The sequence below is a fragment of the Hemiscyllium ocellatum genome, chromosome 16 (genome assembly GCF_020745735.1).
Source record: "Hemiscyllium ocellatum isolate sHemOce1 chromosome 16, sHemOce1.pat.X.cur, whole genome shotgun sequence".
Classification (NCBI taxonomy): Eukaryota; Metazoa; Chordata; class Chondrichthyes; order Orectolobiformes; family Hemiscylliidae; genus Hemiscyllium; species Hemiscyllium ocellatum.
Window position 1 is genome coordinate 30,347,364 of NC_083416.1, and position 22,221 is coordinate 30,369,584.

General features: G+C 41.4%; 1 protein-coding gene across 6 annotated transcripts in view; it reads left to right on the plus strand.

The window, feature by feature from the left end:
- The window catches only part of sh3tc2 (SH3 domain and tetratricopeptide repeats 2), a 147,581-nt gene that overhangs the window by 30,683 nt on the left and 94,677 nt on the right, over window positions 1-22,221 (plus strand). For 2 of the 6 annotated variants that reach the window (XM_060837098.1, XM_060837099.1), the window contains one exon: window positions 12,787-12,873. The exons of the other annotated variants lie outside the window; for them this stretch is intronic. The gene's annotated coding sequence lies outside the window, so the exon portion shown is untranslated. The remainder of the gene's footprint in view (window positions 1-12,786; window positions 12,874-22,221) is intronic. 6 annotated transcript variants of the gene reach the window in all.

The window sequence follows — 22,221 nt, forward strand, 5'->3', positions numbered from 1 at the left end:
GCATGCAGGTATAGCAGGTAGTGAAGAAAGCTAACAGCATGCTGGCCTTCATAACAAGAGGGATTGAGTATAGAAGCAAAGAATTTCTTCTGCAGTTTTATAGGGCCCTGGTGAGACTGCACCTGGAATATTGTGTGCAGTTTTGCTCTCCAAATTTGAGGAAAGACATTCTGGCTATTGAGAGAGAGCAGCGTAGGTTCACGAGGTCAATTCCTGGAATGGCGGGACTATCTTATGTTGAAAGATTGGAACAACTGGGATTGTATACCCTTGAGTTTAGAAGACTGAGAGGAGATCTGATTGAGATGTATAAGATTATTAAAGGATTGGACACTCTGGAGGCAGGAAGCGTGTTTCCGCTGATGGGTGAGTCCCGAACCAGAGGACACAGCTTAAAAATAAGGGGTAGGCCATTTAGGATAGAGATGAGGAGAAAGTTCTTGACCCATAGAGTGGTGGGTGTATGGAATGCTCTGCCCCCGAAGGCAGTGGAGGCCCAGTATCTGGATTTGTTTAAGAAAGGGTTGGATAGAGCTCTCAAGGATAGTGGAATCAAGGGTTATGGAGATAAGGCAGGAACAGGATACTGATTGAGGATGATCAGCCATGATCATAGTGAATGGTGGTGCTGGCTTGAAGGGCAGAATGGCCTACTCCTGCACCTATTGTCTATTGTCTAGTAAAGGAGGGCATTTTGCCAAAAATTGTTCAAATCAGACCATTAAATGTGGGAACTGGTCCCCTGAGAGAGGCAGGTACAATCAGGGTCCAAGATAGAATCAGGGAAATCCCCAGCTGGTTGCCAGTAGCAATAGATAGTAATGTAAGGCAGCGTAGCATTCCACCAGAAAGGAAAACTGAAAGAAAACACTAGTTACTGTTAAAGGGGTAAGACAAGGTCTTAGGACTATTTAACTATTGCAGGGACTTTGTAAAAAAATTACAGTGATCTCACTGGACTTCTGCAAAGCCTCACTAAAGTGGGGGAAAGCTAGCCCTGAGGAGATTAAATGGGGTCAAGAGCAGGGGATGCCCTTTATGAAGATCAAACAGACAATGGCCTCCACATCAGCACTAGAATTCCCTGACCTGGAAAAAGCCCTTTCATCTCTTTTGCAGTGAAAGTAATGGCACTGCAGAAATGTAACAAACTCCAGTCTGTGGGAAACCATACAGGTAAAATGGATCCGATAGTGATGGGACAACACTTGTGTGTTCGAGCCATCCACTATGCTACTTGGGCACTAACGACATCCTCCCCCTTGATACAACTGGGAAAATGATATGACACTCCCCATATAGTATAATCCAGCTATTGGAAGCTGGCAAACTGAGAGTTGTTACAGACAGTTGGTGAGCCAAATAGAAGCTGCACTGTTGTCAAAAAAACAAGCATGTGGATGTGGTAAAAGGTAAAAGAGTGAACTCAGCAACTATGTGAATCAGGAAGGAGAGATTGTATCCCCCTCATGGAGCAGGAAGAAGAGAAAGTCAGAGCCATTAGAGGGGCCAATGTGAAATGCACGTTTGCAGATGGAGTGCAGAAGCATTATGATGGTGAGGCTCAGACCAGATGGGTCATGGCTAATTTGAAAGGGGAGCTTTTAACAGGAGAAAGAATAGAAGGATGACACTCAGCCTGCCCAGACAGCTGAGCTAAAAGGACTTACTGCCACCCTGCAGTTAGGGAGAGGACAAATGGTTAACATCTGCACAGACAGTAGATATATCTTTGGTATAGTCCATGACTACATGATGGCATGGTAAAGACAAGGTTATGTTACCTCGAGTGGGAGTATAGTTCAGCATGTGACTCTAATCAAGGACCTAGTGGTTACAGCTACTGAACCAAAGGAGGCAGCAGTAATTAAAGTAAAAGCACACAGAAAGATTCAGACACCAGAGCAGAGAGGGAATGACTACACAGACACTGCAGCAAAAGCAATGTTAGAACAGGAAGTGATAATGATAGCAGCTGTGAGACAGCAAGAAGCCAAAGATGATGAACATTTTAAATTTACAAACAGCAGCTAACTCAGAGGAAAAAGCAGGATGCATTAAAGAAGGGGCACCATTAGGAGCCAATCCCAAATTCTGCCAACAAATCCTGTGCAATGTTTCTCATAGACGAGCACACTTAGGGAGGGATGCAATGATACAAATAATATCTAACTGTTGGTGGTGGAAAGGAATGGGAAGAGACTAAGTTAAATTTTGCCAGATGTGCACTGCATGAGCACAGGCAGAACCAGGACAGGGAATTAAAATAACTGATCAACTCTGCCTGCAGGGACCATGGGAACACATTCAATTGGGTTTTATAGGACCACTCCCAGAAAGTCTGTCTGGTCATGATCGACCAGTTTACCAGATGGATAGAAGCTTTCTGCACAAAGGACTGTGTTGCTACCTCAGCGGCAAAAATGTTAGCAAATGAAATAATATCCAGGTGGAGGGTTCTTTTACAATTAGACCAAAACCAAGGGGCCCACTTCACAGGCAAGTGCCTGAAGGAAGCATGTAAACTCTTGGGCATAATACAAAAGTATCATATCCCCTATAATCCACAGAGCTCCTGTATGGTAGAGATGATGAATAGAATGCTGAAAAATGCTGTGAACAAGGCATTGATAGTAGGAGGGGTTAAATGAACCTCTGCCCCTCCAGCCATTCTGGTGGCCGAGAGAGTAATGCCTTTGAGGGCCACTGACCCTGGAAATTGTGTAGCACAATATAGTGGCTGAGTAGGACACTTCAGATAAAACTCGTCTTCTGTGTCTGTTTTCTTTTCTATTTTTCCTCTTTTCTTTTTCTTCTCTTTTGTGTTATTTTCATCCTTTTTCTGTCTTCTTTCTTCTTCTGGCCACACACGTCTGGACCTCAGACCCGATGTGGATGTGGTGAAGCAACCTCCCGGCTTGGCATGGCAGCCTCCTGGCTTGTTGTGCCAGCCTCTGGCCCTGGCAGATTGACCTGCTAGTTTGGCATGTTGGCTTTCTGGCACAGTGGGACAGACTTCCAGCCCAGTATGGTGGACTCTCAGCCCAGTGTGGTGGACTCCCAGCTCCATGTGATGAACTCTCAGCCCAGTGTGGTGGACTCTTAGCCTGGTGTGGTGGATTCTTAGCCATGTGTGGTGAACTCTCAGCCTAGTGTGGTGGACTCTTGGCCTGGTGTGGTGGACTCTTAGCCCAGTGAGGTGGAGTCACAGTTCAGCGTGGTGGACGCACAGCTCAGTGTGGTGGACTCTTAGCCTGGTGCGATAGACTCTCAGCACAGTGTGGTGGGCTTTTAGCCTGGTGCGGTGGACTCACAGACCGACATGGTGGACTCAGCTTGGCATGGTGGACACTCATCCCAGTGTGGTGGACTCTCAGCCCGGTGTGGTGGACTCTCAGCTCGGCGTGGCGGACTCTCAGCTCGGTGTGGTGGACTCTCAGCTTGGTGTGGGGTCTCTTAGCCCAGCGTGGTGGACTCTCAGCCCGGTGTGGTGGACTCTCAGCTCAGTGTGGTGGACTCTCAGCTCGGCGTGGTGGACTCTCAGCCCGGTGTAGTGGACTCTCAGCCCGGTGTGGTGGACTCTCGGCCCGTTGTGTTGGACTCTTAGCCCGGTGCGGTGGACTCACAGCCTGGTGCAGTGGAGTCACAGCCTGGTGCAGTAGACTCTCAGCCCAGTGTGCTGGACTCTTGGCCTGGTGAGGTGGATTCTCAGCCCGGTATGGTGGACTCACAGCCCTGCAGGGTGGACCCTTGATCCAGTGTGGTGGACTCACAGCTCGGCAGGGTGGACTCATGTCCCCACAAGGCAATCTCTCAGGCCTGCTCTGTGTTCTTTCAGCGGTATGTGGTTTCTCGGCCTAGTGTGGCCTTCTAGTCTTGAGCAGATTCCTTGAAGTGCAGTTGCACTGTGGCTATGCATTTAAAAAAGATAGTAATGTTTGAATATTCAGCTTTATTTATTTATTTTCTATTTAAAACTATTAAGGTCTGCAATATGTAACTTTTAACCGTATTTTGCACGTTTTACACTGTACAGGTCATTCAGCTATAATGCGTTTCATTAATGCAAATTCATTGTAACAAGATTGATGAATTGGGCACACTGTTTCTAAAGCACAAACTTTTTAAATGTATGTTGGCTGTCACATGACTACATTGCCAACATTTAATTGCTGTTTCTAAACTCAATTTTTCTATAATGCGGGGTTGCACAAGGCCATAACCATCGCGTTGCATAAGAACTACCTGTACTGTAATTACTGTAATATTTAACTTTTAACTTGGTTCTTTCTATCTACCTTGTTCTTCACATTCTGTACCTAGGTACTTGTACCTAAGATAGCACCTGTGTGGTGACATTATACACTTTTCACTGTTCTCCTGTATGTTCGCATTTTAGTACATGACAATAACATCAAAATTAACTGAGTGAGCCTTATCTGAATGATATCCAGTGCAAATATATACTACTGAAGTAAGGAGACCAAAACTGTACAACATTCTCTTAGCAAGGTCTCATCAAGACCAGTTGTTAAAAGTGCAGGAAAAATTCAGCACGTCTGAAGGAATCTGTTATGAGAGAAGCAAAGTTAACATTTCTAGACTAATATGATTCTTCTTTAGAACATAGCTGTATTAAGAATTCTCTTCTTTTATGCTCTCTCCTATGCAATAAAGCTAAAGTTACATTTGGCTTTTTAACTGCTGTATGCTAATTTTAAAAATTTCTCATATTCAGGCACCCAGATCCTTCCGTATTATAGCATTCAGCAATCATATATTGCTTTTTCCATTCTTAATAAGAAAATGGTTTCTCACAATATTACATATAGCAAACATTTGTCTTTTTACTTCACCTACCAAGGCTCCTTTGTAGATTCTCCACAGCGAGAACATTTTCTGTTCCCTGCCAGTATCAGCAGAAAGTTGCTCAGCTGACCAAAGGTACAGCTGGATATGACTGGACGTGACTTGAGGTCTGCAGCAGGGGAGTATTGAATAGGAACTTGGTGCAATGGAGGAAACATTTCATGTCAGACTGGAAAGTTGAGTCCAAAGATGGACCCAGATGGCAAGCCACTTGGTCAGTAGATTACAATAACCAGAACATCCTAAGGCTGTGTAGAATTCTTCTGACCAGAGCACAGATGTGAGTTCAGCTGCACTAGTGATGCATCTACAGAGGTCTAAACTTCTGTGCCATTGGATAGGAAGTTGGAGTAGGACTGCAAATATATGTGCAGTAGAAAGACTGCAAGTGGTGTGAGAGAGAAAGGCATTCTTCTAATGGCATGTATTTTCACTTTGCAGGCCAAAATAGAGAATAAAAGCAGACAAAGATGGGTATCTCGGCCCTTAGCACTGACTCATTTAAATGACCCGGTCTTTAACGTGGCCAGAGGGACAAACCACTGGGATATTTATAATGGTGAAATGGGGGTCTACCACAAACATTGTATATAATCTGTGGCAACACACATCACATGAAATGGTGGATATGATCTTAAATCACTACAGAAAAATAACTCAAACTATTTCAAGTCCAAGTATCATTGTATTAACACAAGTGTTCATTGCTGACTCAATCACTCTGATACTGACAATTGTAAGAGAGGATTCATTCCTTCAGGTTTTAATTGTCTTTGAACATTTTGCTTAACTGTTTCAACATTTTAATATCTCTGGTTTCTGTCTGTCTTAATCCAAATGATCTTTCCTTTTCTTTGTCACTTACTGTATTTTAATATGGCCATTCCATTTTACACTTCCTTCACATTCTTTAAAATAGTCGATAGAACAATCTGGTTAGGGAGATGCACACGAGCTTTACCAATTCATGCAGATTCCAGATTCCCTGTAGAGGGTGCTATACCATCATGTCTCAAGACTAGCAATTTGCAGGGCAAAGTATTAATAATTGTAAGCAGTCTGAAGCATATCCAATTTATGGCTGAGTATTTTGGACTGTGACTTATGTTGCCAATGTCAATGTGGTTTGTTTAATCTCTACAGTCTCTGCAATTATTATTATGCATCTCAGAAGTTCATGTACATGCATTAGCTTGCATACTCACTTCGTAATAGCTCTACATGTAAGTCATTACTGTTTTAAGTTGGCATAAAATCAACCTTTTGGCGTGGGTTGAATGGATTAGTACTAATGCAATCAAATTGACTGCAAACGAGAATGTGAGCTGCCAGAACCAATTAGATCATTTGAGGCTGCTCAAACTTCTGATGGTTACAAATAAAGTTAAAGCAGAAATATTTTGAGATCAATTTATGGTTTCTGTTATAGCTGTGTTTCTTCCTCAAGAAGTTTGCAAATGAAAAATCAAGTACAAAAACGGGACTTCTCAAATCTTTAATTTGTTGACATCGGTCTTTTAGGAGTTTATCTGGCTATTGTCTTTTTGCAATTGTTTTTCTTGGCTCCATCTAGAGATCTTAATGAAAATAGAATATAGAATGCAATAAATGACTTTCTTCCAGCATTTCCGTCATCATTTTTTTTTTGGTTTAGAATATGATCATTTAAAAATTAGATCAGTAGTGAAGTCTGAATAATGCTGTACTTTGTGTTAAACAAGGTACACTCAGTTTTGTTTCAATTCAATTAGTTTTGTCAGAACTGGTCTCCACAGCTGCTGCTTAACATGGACATTTACAAAATTTTCTTTCAATTTTGTTTCATTTATTCTGTTTCAGGAATATTTTGCATTTTCAAATTCCATCACTTTTGGTTTTGTCACAACAGCCAACTGCTTTGTACAGCGTAAAAAGATTGCTTATGATTTGTTTATAACCAAATCAGTGAATCTTATTGTGTTCTGTAACTTGGAAAGCAGTTTTCAGGTAATCTTGCAAAAGTGCTGAAGGTTACTTTGTTGATGGAAACAGTAAGAACTGCAGATGCTGGAAGCCAGGGTCATTAGATGTGAAGGTGGAAAAGCTCAACAAGTCAGACAGCATCCGAGGAGCAGGAAAGTCAATGTTTCGGGCCAAAACTCTTTGTCAGTTGACTTGCCTGCTCCTCAGATGCTGTCAGACCTGCTGTGCTTTTCCAGCTTCACATCTGATTGCTTTGTTGATGTTATGCAATCAGGGTGAGAGCCTGCACCATTCATGCTGGTACAGCCCACATTGATCTGATCTCAGCTGATGTTACTGTTGGGCAATCAGCTAATTATTGATTATTCTAAACCAAAAATAACTAATGCCTTCCATGTTTACAGACAGAGACTAGAGATACTTCCCAGGATAACAGAATAAGGATGCAATTAACTGCAAATCCCTAAACAACAACTAGTTAGGTGTCCATGAATACAGATAATCCTCTCCTTAGTCTAATCCTGTTAGCCAAATTTTGGTTTCTTTAACTTTATTTTTAATGATTACAGTGGTTTCATTCAATAGCCAAGAAAATTGAACTTTTTAACAGGTTCAAAACACAGAGTAAGCTCGTTGGTAATGTAGGTTATATCTATATATAGACATTGCTGTAATTTTTAAATCGAAGATGGTAACCTGCATATTATAACTTTTGAATACAATCAAATGAAACTAGGGCAGAGTGTGTGATGGGCTTCCAATTTCCTATTAATTTTTTTTCATACTCCATACAGGTTGAATTTCATTCTCAATGTGTCAATTCAAAAAAAAACAGGAGCTGGGAAACATACCTGCTAGACTCATTTGAAAAATAAAGCTAATGCCTTGAGCACTTGCATCTCATTCTTATCATTTCTAAATTCCTCACTATATTCTAAGTTTAATTATATATGCATTGGGTGTACTTATATTTGTAGTTGAGAGAATTTTTTTTATGGAGATCTGGCAACTCACACATGAGCCATGAGAATTAACCGTACCTTATATCGCCACAATCAGTAATCTCATCACATGATATATCCCTCACTCTTCCTTCACTGTCAAGTCAGATGACTAGTGAGGACTGAAAAAAAAATGCCATTAACAGCTCCAATAACTTCTGAAAATAAGATAGCAACTTCATAAAGTTGGACCATGTGTGTCTCTGAACAGGAAACAGCTAGGTGATCCTAAAGCACTGAATTTGGTCAAACTTCTGTAGTCATCTCAATTTCAATTAAGAATGGGGCAGACAGGAAAAAAAAGAGTAGGACGGGTTTCAACTTTGGAACTCACTGTCTCAAAAGGCAGTGAATATTTTGAAGGCAGAAGTATGTTGATTCCTATTAGGCAAGGGATTAAAGGTTATCAGTGGCAGATGTGTTTATGGAATTTAAAATACAGATAACTCAGCAATGATGTTATCGAATGGTAGAGCAGGCCTGGGAACCAAATGGTCTACTTATGCTTCTCACTTTAAAAAAAAATCCCATCCTCCATGTTGACGGAATCTAGTACACAATGCAACTAAAAATTCTGAAGCCTTTGTCTTCAACCAAAGATGTTGAACAGATGATCTTTATTTACTTCCACCTAAAGTCCCCAGCATCACAGATGAAGTCTTCAGCTACATTGATTCATTCACAAAGCATCCAGCTGAAGCAGGTTATGGTGGACACAGGGGAAGATGCATGCTGTGACAATACCCTGACTGCAGTGCTGAAGACTAAAGTTGATTGGACGTTTATTATAATTAAATATATATGACAAAATTGTGCAATTGCAATTGAGCAATAAGCAATTTTTATTTGTTTTTCAAGAATCAGTACAGCCTTAATTACAAGAAAAGACCAATCAACTGTAATATGGTGACATGATTGACAGAAGGCTAATCCAATGATATCAGATAAAAACAAGGATTGCAGATGCTGGAAACCAGATTCTGGAGTAGAGTGGTGCTGGAAAAGCACAGCAGTTCAGGCAGCATCCGAGAAGCAGGAAAATTGACGTTTCGGGCAAAAGCCCTTCATCAGGAATTCCCGATGAAGTGCTTTTGCCTGCAATGTCGATTTTCCTGCTCCTCGGATGCTGCCGGAACTGCTGTGCTTTTCCAGCACCACTCTACTCCAGAATCCAATGATATTCCCTGGGAAAGGGTTCTTAATTATTATTAATAAAATATTATTATATAATTATAATAAATATAATAATTATAATCCAAAGCTAGCCGTCCTCTCTAGCAAGCTGTTCCAGTACATCCCCAAAGTAGTATCCCCAAAACAATGTAGAAAATTGTTTCTAAGAAGCAGGGTAAGTTAAACTTGGCCAAATACTATCCCTTCAACCTACTCCCAATTATGTTATGTTATGGTGATAAGGTGCCACGTGGGAGGCTGCTGAGCAAGGTGAGGGTGCATGGTGTTCGAGGTGAGCTACTGGTATGGATTGAGGATTGGCTGTCTGACAGAAGGCAGAGAGTTGGGATAAAAGGTTCTTTTTCGGAATGGCAGCTGGTGACAAGCGGTGTCCCACAGGGTTCAGTGTTGGGGTCGCAGCTGTTCACATTATATTAATGATCTGGATGAAGGGACTGGGGGTATTCTAGCGAAGTTTGCCGATGATATGAAGTTAGGTGGACAGGCAGGTAGTACTGAGGAAGTGGGGAGGCTGCAGAAGGATCTTGACAGTTTGGGAGAGTGGTCCAGGAAATGGCTGATGGAATTCAACGTGAGCAAATGCGAGGTCTTGCACTTTGGAAAAAAGAATAAAAGCATAGACTACTTTCTAAACGGTGAGAAAATTCATAAAGCCAAAGTACAAAGGGATCTGAGAGTGCTAGTCGAGGATTCTCTAAAGGTAAACATGCAGGTTGAGTTTGTGATTAAGAAAGCGAATGCAATGTTGTCATTTATCTCAAGAGGGTTGGAATATAAAAGTACCGTTGTGAGACTGAGACTGAGTCTTTATAAAGCTCTGGTTGGGCCCCATTTGGAGTACTTTCCAGTTTTGGTCCCCGCACCTCAGGAAGGACATACTGGCACTGGAGCGTGTCTAGCAGAGATTCACATGGATGATCCCTGGAATGGTTGGTCTAACATATGAGGAATGGCTGAGGATCCTGGGATTGGATTCATTGGAGTTTAGAAGATTAAGGGGAGATTTAGTAGAAACTTACAAGATAATACATGGCTTGGAAAGGGTGGACACTAGGAAATTGTTTCCGTTAGGCGAAGAGACTAAGACCCGTGGACACAGCCTTAGAATTAGAGGGGGTCAATTCAGAACAGAAATGCGGAGACATTCCTTCAGCCAGAGAGTGGTGGGCCTGTAGAATTAATTGCCGCAAAGTACAGTGGAGGCCGGGACGCCAAATGTCTTCAAGGCAGAGATTGATAAATTCTTGATGTCACAAGGAATTAAGGGCTATAGTGAGAATCCTGGTAAGTGGAGTTGAAATGCCCATCAGCCATGATTGAATAGCGGAGTGGACTCGATGGGCCGAATAGCCTTACTTCCACTCCTATGTCTTATGTCTTATGTCTTATGGTGATATCAAAAGGCAGACCTCCATTAGTGTCACTTGACTTGAGATATCATGACAGTCTTGCTCTACACATGAACATGAATTGATTCCTAAGATGCAGGATAAGTGACTTGTCTCAATACCAAGACAAATGTCAACAAGTGTGAAACACCTGGCCTAGTCTTCTGAGGTCAATAGGAATCCAACTACTTTCTTTCAGCAGTGACATAGGGTAATCTTTACCTGCTTCATCAATGAATTAGCCTAATGGCTTCATAATAGAGTGAGAAATGAAGTTGTTACTTAACAATTGAGGAGTGTTCAGCTTCATCCACAATTTCTCACATAATAAAGCAACTCATTCCCTTTTGTAGGAAAACCTAGACAACATTCAGATCTATCTGAATAAATTTCAAACAACACTGAAGCTACACAAGTAACAAGCAATGACCATCTCTAGAAACAGAGATACTAAGTGTAAATACCTTTCAATGGCATGGACTCAACCCCCTTTATAAGCAACTACAACAGCCATCGACTAGACAACTAGAGGAGCCATGGTGACAACATCATCTACTAACTCAAAATCACTTTCCATCTTGATGTGAACATTTATTGCCAATTCTTCTTTGTAACAATGTAAAAATCTTGATCCAGCAGTTTCTCCTAGACTGATGGATTTAAAGTGGAAGCTTTATAGGGGCCTGAATGAGGTGGGCCATGGTGAGAAATGTGGTGGAATTGCATGAGCAGTCTGGTGAAGCATTTCTCAACATTGGAAGTAACTTGCTGCCTTTTCAGACAGAGTTCCAGATGTCGAGACGAGACTGTGGCCAGGCCATGGACAGATGCTTGGTAATGGGGATTATTGCTTGTCCACAACCACATGAACAATGAATCTTGCCTCAGCAATATGCAGCTTTTTAGTCTAATACTGTGACAATTCATGATGTGAAAGTAAGAGCTGGAACTTGGCAACTCGCTGCTTGCTCCTCAGGGCTGCCATCTTGGGCACCCAGCCACAATTGTGCTCCAGGGCACCAGCCTCACTTGCCCAACATTAACTAACACTCACATCTAACAGCTACTAGCATATCAGAAACCTCATGGCACCTTCTGATGCACATGTAAGACATTTTTGAACTTTAAAGCTGCAATTCAGGTCTCATCGGTGACTAGTACTGCAATGATGTTCAAGCACACTTTGTGTGAAGAGACTGGCCACCTCAAAGATTGGACCAGCTCAGGACTGCTCACTTGTTCTCTTAGCACTTACTCATAGAGCATCTATCTGAATGTTCACAATATCCCTCCCCTGACTTCTTAAGCAGTGCCAGGCCTTTTAATGGGATGTTACATCAGCCAGAGCCTAAAGGTTCACAGTACTGCCATATTGACTTGCTGTTTAACTCACTCACACACCTACATAGACAGCCAAGCAGTGTTCATGCTTGTCATTGCTGATCAGAGCACACATCTTACTCTTTGGTACAGTGGTACATCAATCTCACACCTACATCATGCATTTGCTCCTAGCATGAAAGCATACTGCAACCAAATGGCCGTGCCTCAATGCATGTGGGGCTGAATCCACTACCAAGAAGAGGGACTGCAGTTACTCAGAAGGTCCTGGTACAACAAGGCAGAGTCTACACCATGTCCAATTCCTGGTCCTTGGTCAGTCATTCACTTGGGGCAGTCATGGTCAGGCCATACATTTGAATAGTATCTGGCACTGATACCTATAATATATCCATAGATATAATCTCTATGCTCAGTCTCATACAGCCATGACAAGCAGTCAAGGAAATTGTGTGCCACAAATGTGGATGCTGCAAGGAAAGCTCTCCAGAGTTTGGTCAGTCCTTTCCCTGGTGGACAAATAGCAGCTGGGCAAGAAAGTTGAAGTAAAATGTGCCAGGATTGTCACCTATGTTCTGTGGGCGGCTTGGGAATGCTATGCTATTGCACTAACAGTCAACGGCAACTCTTCAGAGCCAGTGCTGTGTGTTTGACCAGGTTTAAAGATTTTGCTGGCACCAGAGATGCCAGTCAATACCAGAATATTTATTGAGTGGTGAATTCTTCTGACTATAGGGGAATGGTAGAGTTGGGTTGGCATCTGATGGGAGGGGAACTTAGAGTTGTGGTTACTAGTTAATAAGGCAATTTTGGAACTATGTGACAAGAAATCTTGCTAGGCATCATGGACAGAAACTCTTTATGAAATTCAATGGAAGTGACACTTTGCCGAAACATTATAAATTTTAGCCCTTAAAATCTTCCCCCATATCTTTCTAATAGATTTGCAATATTCCACTTGGGAAATTTTAGATTATAAATTCAAACTATGTTGGAGAGTTTATTTCAGACAATGTTTCTTTCTTTATTAGGTAAACAAACGTGCTTCTAAAAATCTTGATATATTCATAAGTTCACTGGAAAGGCTCAAATTTGACTTGCAACAAACTGACTACGAGGTAAGTGTTTTAAACTTTAGAAAAATATTTTTTTAGTTACATTTCAAAAGAATGTTTATTGATATGCCTTTAGTTCAAGATAATGAAATAATGACATTTTTGCAGTATTTAACTTCAGAATTTTTTTTATTCATTCACTGGGTGAGGGTATTTCTATTTGGGCCAGCATTTATTACCCAATCCTAATTACCCAGAGGGCAGTTGAGAATTGGCCACATTGCTGTGGCTCTGGAGTCACATGTACGCTAGACCAGGTAAGGATGACAGTTTCCTTCACTAAAGAATGTTATTGAAACAGATGGGGTCTTTCTTTGCTCTTGACAATTGGCAATGGATTCATGGTCAACATTCATAGTGTCATAGAGTCATAGAGATGTACAGCATGGAAAAACCCTTCTGTCCAACACGTCCATGCCAACCAGATATCCCAACCCAATCTAGTCCCACCTGTCAGCACTTGGCCCATATCCCTCCAACTCTTCCTATTCATATACCCATCCAGATGTCTTTTAAATAATGCAACTGTACCAGCCTCCACCACTTCCTCTGGCAGCTCATGCCATACACGCACCACTCTCTGTGTGAAAAAATTGCCCCTTACAACCCTTTTATATCTTTCCTGTCTCACCCTAAATCTATGCCCTCTAGTTCTGGACTCTCCCCTCCCAGAGAAAAGACTTTGTCTATTTACCCTATCCATGCCCTCACAATTTTAACTCCAGATTCTTACTGATTCCAAATTCCACGATTTGCTGTGGTGTGATTCGAACCCAGGCTCTGGATATCTGGATTAACAGTTCAATGATAATAACACTAGAAGGCATTTCCACTTAATCACCGAATCTTAGAGTAATTGAAATGTGCAGCATGGAAACAGACACTTCAGTTCAACTCGTCCATGCCATCCAAATATCCCAACCCAATCTAGTCACATTTGCCAGCACTTGGTCCATATGCCTCTAAACCCTTCCTATTCATATACCCATCCAGATGCCTTTTAAATAATGCAATTGTACCAGCCTCCACCACTTCCTCTGGCAGCTCATTCCATACACACACCACCCTCTGCGTGAAAATGTTGCCCCTTTGGTTCCTTTTAAATTTTTCACCTCTCACCCTAAACCCATGCCCTCTAGTTCTGGACTCCCCCACCCCAAGGAAAAAAAAACTTTGTTTATCTAGAATCAAACCACACTTACATTTTGTGGGACTGACATGGTGAATCTTACTCAAGATTCTAATTTCATATCTTATCCTCTGACTTCATGGTGCAAACTCCAGCAATTGATGTTTTGTTATGTTCAGAATTTAGCATAATGCTCACTGCAGAAATACTACCTTTAAAGACCAATACTCCATTCGGAATGGCCAGCAAATCAATGGTTCTCATTAACTGATACTCCAAACCAACTAAAGTCACCATTTCTGTAATTCTTTATCTGTTCTTTTATACTTTCTGGTGATAGCTAGAGATCATTAATCTTTACAAGTTATTTATCAATTTCCCGTAGCTTAAGATCAGGGTCAAAATATTATCTGAGGGCTCTTCTTGAGGTTGTTTTCACAAGTGCTATTTTTTGGGGTTTTTTGTGCTTCTTCATTTCAGTCACATAGTATCAATAACTTTGATATTTGTATTGACATAAGGGGTGTTTAGACACACATACAGCAGAATTAGAAGAATTTGTCAATATCCCCAGTAGCTGCTCAATTAAGCTTGAAGCAGCAGGACATAATTAGAGCTTTAATTTCTGAGACACTACAGTATTGAAACTGATACAAGAAACGGACGTAAGTAAGGAACATTTTTTAAAATAATTGGCATACACTTGAAGATGCAAAAAGCTATTGCCTTAAACACACTTTCCACAGGTTGATGACTACATAGCTAAACAGTTGCATTTTTGTTTTTCCTCCTGCATTGCAGCTCCTTCTCCCTTTGACAGCTCTTCCCTGTCTTTGCAGTCCTTCTCTCCCCCTTTCACTGCACCTTATTCACCCATCACGTAGCCCCTTTCCTCCCTTTTAAAGTCCTGCTTCCCTTCTTTACTTCCTTCCCTTTGGAATATCTACCCTCTTCTCAATCTTCAGCTTTCTCCCCACCCTTTGTGGATTCTGTCCCTATCTGTAGCCTCATGTCTTCCCCATTCCTCATCCTAGTCCCCCAGTGCAATAGACTCACTCTCCAAGTCACAGTGTTGCCCTCCAGTCCATGCTCATTGTCCAGTGCTTCCCTCACTGCTGTACAAACACCCTGCTTAATGAGCCACCACAGCACATAGTCCCTGCCTACATAACCCTACTTCCCCAAGCCTTAGTGGACTCAAATCTTCCAGAGTTGGCAGCCATGATACTTGTTGTCACTCATCTTCACATTGCTGATCCAAGCACAGGCTGCTTCTCTCTCATGTTTACTGAACTTCAGTAGGCTGTTATTGCAAGCCTAATAACAGCAAATGTGTGTGAGAGGACTGGCCTATGATTGAAGAGCCACTCCTTGGAGATACAGTCCATTCTATCTGTGGCCAACTTTTCTGCCATTTGTCACCCCTGCAATGGAATTTTTCTGGGCATTTTGGGGGCAAATTTGTCTGTTGTCCATGTATATACTTTGAGCCTTGTTTGGAAGTCATTTGTTCCTGAATCCCTCTCTGGACTTCTGTGTTCATCTATAGATTTATTATTGCAGAATTCTATGTTCTCTCACTTCCCATCAAGCCTGTCATTCCATTATCGAGAATGGATCAGAACTGCTGTAGCTTGCAGGATTAAAAAGAGGTGATGAAGGAAGGTATTTATTTTGATACATCCTGCCAAGAGAAAATAAATCTTTTTTAAATGAATAATAAGACAATAAGTTCTTAATTCAGATTCCAGTTTTAAAAATCTGATCAGCCAGGTTCAAGCATGCTATAGATTGTCAATGAGCTCATTGTCTGACTGATTAATAAATAATTTGTTGTCTTGTGTAATTTAGTGTTGAGTCTCTTATTATTCTATTTTAAAGCTTCCACTGAGACAGCAGGAGAACAAAATGACCAAGACTGTTACACTACGGACAGAACGTATTTGGCCTAATAAAAACAAAGTGTTGAAGAAATTCAGCGGGTCTGACAATATCTGCAGACAGAGAGAGAAATAAAGTTAATGTTTCAAGTGTGTATGACTCTTCTTCAGAATTTAGCATCAATGACATCATTCATGTATCAGAGAAAATGTTGTGGGTATGTCAAGGATTGTTGCATACAATCCCACAAACAAACGGGCATAGCTGGGGCCCATGTGGGTACACCTTTGACTTGGAGCAAGTGAAACGAGTTAAAGGAGAAGTTGTTCAAAGCGAGAATTGGTTCAGCCAGGCAAAGGAGATTGGGGCTAGATGGGGACTATTCAGGCCTCTTTTCAAGAAAGAAACCGAAGAGCCTTCAGACCCTCCTGAAGGCTGATGGATGTGCACAGTGATTGTACATCCATGATATGGAGGAGGCTGCTAGGATCAGAAAGCTGAAAAATGTGGAATTAATGTAAAACCTCAAAAGAATCACAAACATAAGTGAGAAAGACTGAAGAAGTGGGGAGAAATAGAATCAGGGTGGGAAGAATTAAGTTTAGTGAGGCAGGGAGAGGCTGAAATGATGGGTCTACGAGGGCAGTTCCATTTGTGGGTTTTGGGAAGGCGGTAGAAAGGAGGTCTTCAGTGGGGATGACATCAGTGACTGTTAAATCTGTTCTGCCATATTGGATTGGAACTGTTTACTCAGTTTATCTCTCCAAAGATGTTACCAGACTTGCTGAGTTTCTCCAGCACTTCCTGTTTTGATTTCAAATTTCTGGCATTTTGCTTTTATTTGGCTCATCTGTTTAATCATCTTCAAACAGGATGCCATAATTCCCTTGTACCTTTACCGTTCCATTCATTTATTTGCTTAACAAGTCTGAATTTTCGATTGATCCTTTTAATTATCTGTTTGAACAAAAAGAACACCAATTTCACCTAATCACAGAGAGAAACAGAGTTAAACAGAGATTAGGCCAGGGGCAAAAACAATTAAACTGACTAAGTGGGAGAAATAGAATCTGAGATATACATTGATTTAGATGTGGAGGAATCTGAGTTCATTTTAGCACTTGCAAGGTGAGCTTGAATGTATGTTTTTAAATGTTAGTTCAGTGTGTGGTGTTAATTATTTCAGCTGGATGTTGGAAGTTCATAATTTTAGTCCTGCTCTGGATATTTTTTACTCGTTCAGAGGATGAGAGTTTCACTGGCTAGGCTAGCAATTATTATTCATCCGTTGTTGCCCTGGAGAGATGATGGTAAGCTGCTTTCTTAAATCACTGCAGCCTATTTTATGTATGTGTATCCACACTGCTGTTAGAGAGGGAGCTCCATGACTTTACCCCAATAACAGTGAAGGAACAGCAATATACTTCTAAGTCAGGATGGTGAGTGACTAGAAGAGCAGTTGCAGGTGATGGTGTTCCCACATACCTGCTGCCCTTGGCCTTGTAGACGGTAGTAATTTCCGAAGTTGTGATTTCAGGGACCTTGGTGAGTTGTTACAGTGCATCTCATGGATGGTACACACTACAGCTACTGAGTGTTGGTGATGGAGGGAGTGAATGTTTATGGAAGCGACACTAATAAAGTGGTCTGTTTTGCCTTGATCAGTGTCAAGATTCTTGAGAGTTTTAGAGCCGCATTCATCCAGGCAAATGGGGAATATTCCATCACAATGTTAACTTATGCCTTGTATATGATGAATAGGCTTTGAAGAATTGGAAAATGAATCACTCACTACAGGATTCTAAGCCCCTGATCTGCTCTTGCAGCCACTGTACTTATACATGGCTAGACCAGTTCCGTTTCTGGTCAATGCTAATTCCCAGGATGTTGATAGTGGTGGGTTCAGTGATGATAAAACCATTAATTGTCAAGGAATGATTGTTAAATTCTCTTTCTTGTTGGAGATATCATTGCCCTGCACTTGTGTGGCATAAATGCTATGACCACTTATCAGCACAAGCATGAACACTCTCTGGATCTTGCTTCAAAAATCGTGAATGGTGCTGAACATGGTGAAATCATCAGTGAATATCCCCATATCTGACCATATGATAAAAGATAGGTCATTTATGAAGCAGTTCAAGATGTTTGTGTCTTGGACACTATCCTAAGGAACTCTTGCAGAGATGTCCTGGAGCAAAGGTGACTGACCACCAACAGCCTCAACCATTTTTATTTGTGCTGGGCATGACTTGAACCAGCTGAGAGTTTGTTCTTGATTCCCAATGGCTATACTTTTGCTAGGCTATCCACACCATGTTGGTCAAATGCACCTTTGATTTCATGGGTAGTCACTCACACCTTGCTTCTGGAGTTCAACCTTTTGCTCCAAGTTTCAACAAGGCTGTAATGAGGTCGGGAGCTAAATGACTCTGGGAGAACCCAAGCTTAGCATTAGTGAGAAAGTTATTACTGAACAACTACAGTTTGATAACACTGTTCATGACTCATTCCATTATTTTACTGAAGAAGCAATAATTTGTTTGGTTGGATTTGTTCTGTGTACAAGATATACCTGGTCAATTTGCCACATTGCCAGATTAAGTGCCAGTGTTCTGACTATATTGGACCGACTTGACTAGAGGCACAGTGAGTTTTGGAGCACAAGATTTTATTGTCAAGGCCCATAGATTTTCCAGTATCGAGTGTGCTCAGTCATTTCTTGATATCTCATGCAGTGATTTGGATTGATTGAAGAGCAATTCAATTCTGTAATGTTGGGAAACTGCAGAGAAGTTTAAGATGCATCGTGCACTCAGCACTTCTCTCTTGTGCTCTTTGCAAACATTTCATCTATATTTTTTACACTGATGTGCTGGGCTTCACTGGCATTGAGGATGGGGATGTTTATGGAAGCTCCTCCTCCAGTGAGTTTAATTGTCCACTACCATTCATGACTGGATGTGATAGGACTGCAGAGTTTCAGATCCATCAACTGTGAAATTGCTTATTTCTATCTAGCATCTGTTTCTTGTACTGTTAGGTAAACAAGTTGTCCTTTTGGTTGCTTCACCAGATTGACTCCTTCTCTTTAGGTATGTAAGGTGCTACTTCTGGCATGTTCTCATGCACTTCTCATCGAACCAGGGTTGATCCTTTGCTTTGATTATGGTGGAATGGAGAATTGTTAAAATTGCAGATTGTTACAGAATATTATTCTACTGCTGCCGATGTCTCTGAGTGCCTCATGGATGCCAGTCTTGAGTTGCTAGATCTATTCAAAATCTATCCTATTTAGCACAGAACCACACATATATACATATCGATGAAAATGGGGGGACATGTTAAACAAGTTTGCAGATGACACCAAAATTAGTAGGGTGATTAATAGTGAAGAAGGTGCTGGTAGGTTACAGGAAGATATTGGTCAGATAGGCGGAGCAGTGGCAGACAGTATTCAACCCTGATGAATATGAGATAATGCATTTTGGAAGAAGAAACAAGATGAGGGAGTATTTAATTAAAAGCAGAAGGCTGGATAGCTCAGAGGAACAGAGAGATCTTGGAGTAATTATTTACAGATCCCTGAAGTTGGAAGATCACATTAATAGGATTGTTAAGAAGGCATATGGGACACTGGTTTTATCAGCTGTGGCACAGAGTATAACAGCAGGAAAGTAATGTTGGAGTTATATAGAGCGTTGGTTAGGCCACAGTTTGAGCTTTGTGTGCAGTTCTGATGACCTCACTGCAGGAAGTATGTGACAGCACCAGAGTGGGTACAGAGGAGGTTCACAGAATGTTGCCTAGGATGAAGCAATTGAGCTACAGAGGAGAGACTAGATAGGCTTGCATTATCGTCTTTAGAGCAGAGAAGACTGAGGGGGATATGATTGAGGTGTATAACATTATAAGAGGTATGGACAGGGTGAATAGAGAGCAACTGTTCCCCTTGTTGGGGAACAATCATGTTGGGGCATAATTTTAGGTAAAGGGTAGGAGATTCAAACCTTTTTCACTCAGTGGGTGGTGGGAATCTGGAATGCACTGTCTGAGAAGATATTGGAGGCCAAAAATGTTAAAATCTTTTTAAAAAATTGGATGAGCACTTGAAATATTATAACATTCAAGGAAATGGGACAACTGCAAGAAATTGAGACTAGCGTACGTTTAATGGTAGTTATTATTGGTGTAGACTTGATGGGCTGAAGGGCTTTTTCTGCGTTGAATAACTCTGACTATGACTGTATGACAACACAATGAAAGGTATACTCAAAGTGAAAATAGACTTTATCCTCACAAATACTGTGTGATGGTTGCTGTTACTGATGCTATCATGGACAGATGCATTGGTGACAGATTGGTGAGGTTGGGATCAAGTATGCTTCTTCCTCTTATTGGTTCCTTTGTCACTTGTCACAAGCCCAGTCTAGGAGCCATGTCCTTTAGAACTCAACCGGATCAGTCAGTAGTGTTGCTATTGAGCCATTCTTGACGATAGATGTTCACATTCCCCACCTGAAGTAAGTTCTTCACTCTTGCTATCTTCAGAGCTCTCTGAAAGTGGTGTTCAACATAGAGTACTGATTCAGTAGCTGAGTCTATTGGAGGTTTGGTATGTGGTAATCAGCAGGAGGTTTCCCTGTCCATGTCATGAGACTTGATGAGGTCTAGAATTAAAGTGGACAATTCCCAGGGCAACTTCCTCCTGATTGGTGAGTTCGGAAAAACCTAGGGATGACAATGGCGGTGTCTAGGACATTATCTATCAGCTATGACTTTGGCTGCTGATCAATCAGTCTGTGAGACAGCTCTTCTACTTTTGGCATTAGCCCCTGGATATTAGGAAGGACAATTTTGCTGTGTTGACAGGACAGAGATAGTAGCTGTTATTTTTGGTGCCTAGGTTGATGCCTACTGATCCATCCAATTTAATTCCTTTGTTTAAATTTCATAGTGCTTCGATCCAACTGAATGGTTTGCAAGCTTATTTCAGAGGTCAGTTAAGAGTCAACAACACATTAGTGTGGGTCTACAGATGGTAGATTTCCTTCCCCAAGAACATTGATGACCTTTTTTTTAAACAGCAATTGATAAAAAAAAACATTGCCATCATTTGACTTTTTAATTTCAGATATTTTAAATTTAAATTCTGTCATCTGCCTTGGTGGGATTTAAACATGGATACTTGGAGTTGACAAGACCACTATGTCACCATCTTCCCATGCTTCAAAATTGATTCAAAAGTAATTGAAACATGTTGAGGAATGTGAAAGGATCATGATTGTATTTAATGGTGGAGCAGGTTTGTGAGCCTGAATTGCATACTCCTGATTCACTAGTTATGGAGTCAGGGAGTCACACAGCACGGAAACAGACCCTTTGGTCCAACCAGTCCATGCCAAACATAATCCCAAACTAAATGAATCCCATCTGCCTGCTCCTGGCCCATATCCCTCCAAACCTTTCCCATTCACGTACAGAACAACCTCGGTAATCTGAACATCAATTATCCGAAATTTGGATTATCAGAACAACATCTCAAGATTCTGTAAAAACATTACATCAAAGAGGCATTAGCGATATTGGTCCAAAAATCGCATCTTTTGTTTACAACGATTAAAAGTGAATTCGGATTACTGAAATGCTGTTGAGAACAGTCCTGGACATCAATGGGAACCCAGGTACTGTCTCCAAATGACTGACCTCCCTCCCCTTCTCTCTCCTTCTCCAAACGAAGACAGGCAGAATGACAATCTGAGCAAATTCAGAGCCCTGAATATTCTCAAATAAAGAACACACCAGCCCATTACAAAGGCTTCACGTCTGAGTTTTTGAAAACAACCTTCCTGTGCTCATAAAACACTAAAGGTTTACTGAACACTGTTTATCAGAGTTCTTTTTAGGAATGATTAAAAATAAAACCAATATCTGGGTCTCTCTCACACACACACAACAGCTTTGTAGCAGTCCCCTAACTTTGCAAATAGGAAGATGGGGTTTACACAAATTTCCATCTGATTCACACCACCCTGACATCTCTGAGCAGCAAACTAATGGTAAATAAATCACCAGAGGCTGGAATTCCCTTGCTCAGTTTGCACTTTTCATGTTCTTAACCGCGCCTTTGAAGTCTCCAGATCTGAAAGGATGCGAGTTTTCAAACATGCTCTTTTTTAAGATAATACAGCAGCTCTGTCAGGAAGTCAGAGCAAGCTCTGGGGGCTTTCCAGGGTTCGAGACACCCCCACCACACCCTCCTCTCCCCCTGCCTCCCCCACTTTCCATGGACTTCTACACAGGGGTGTACCCTACCATACAAACCCCTCCCCCGCCCAGAT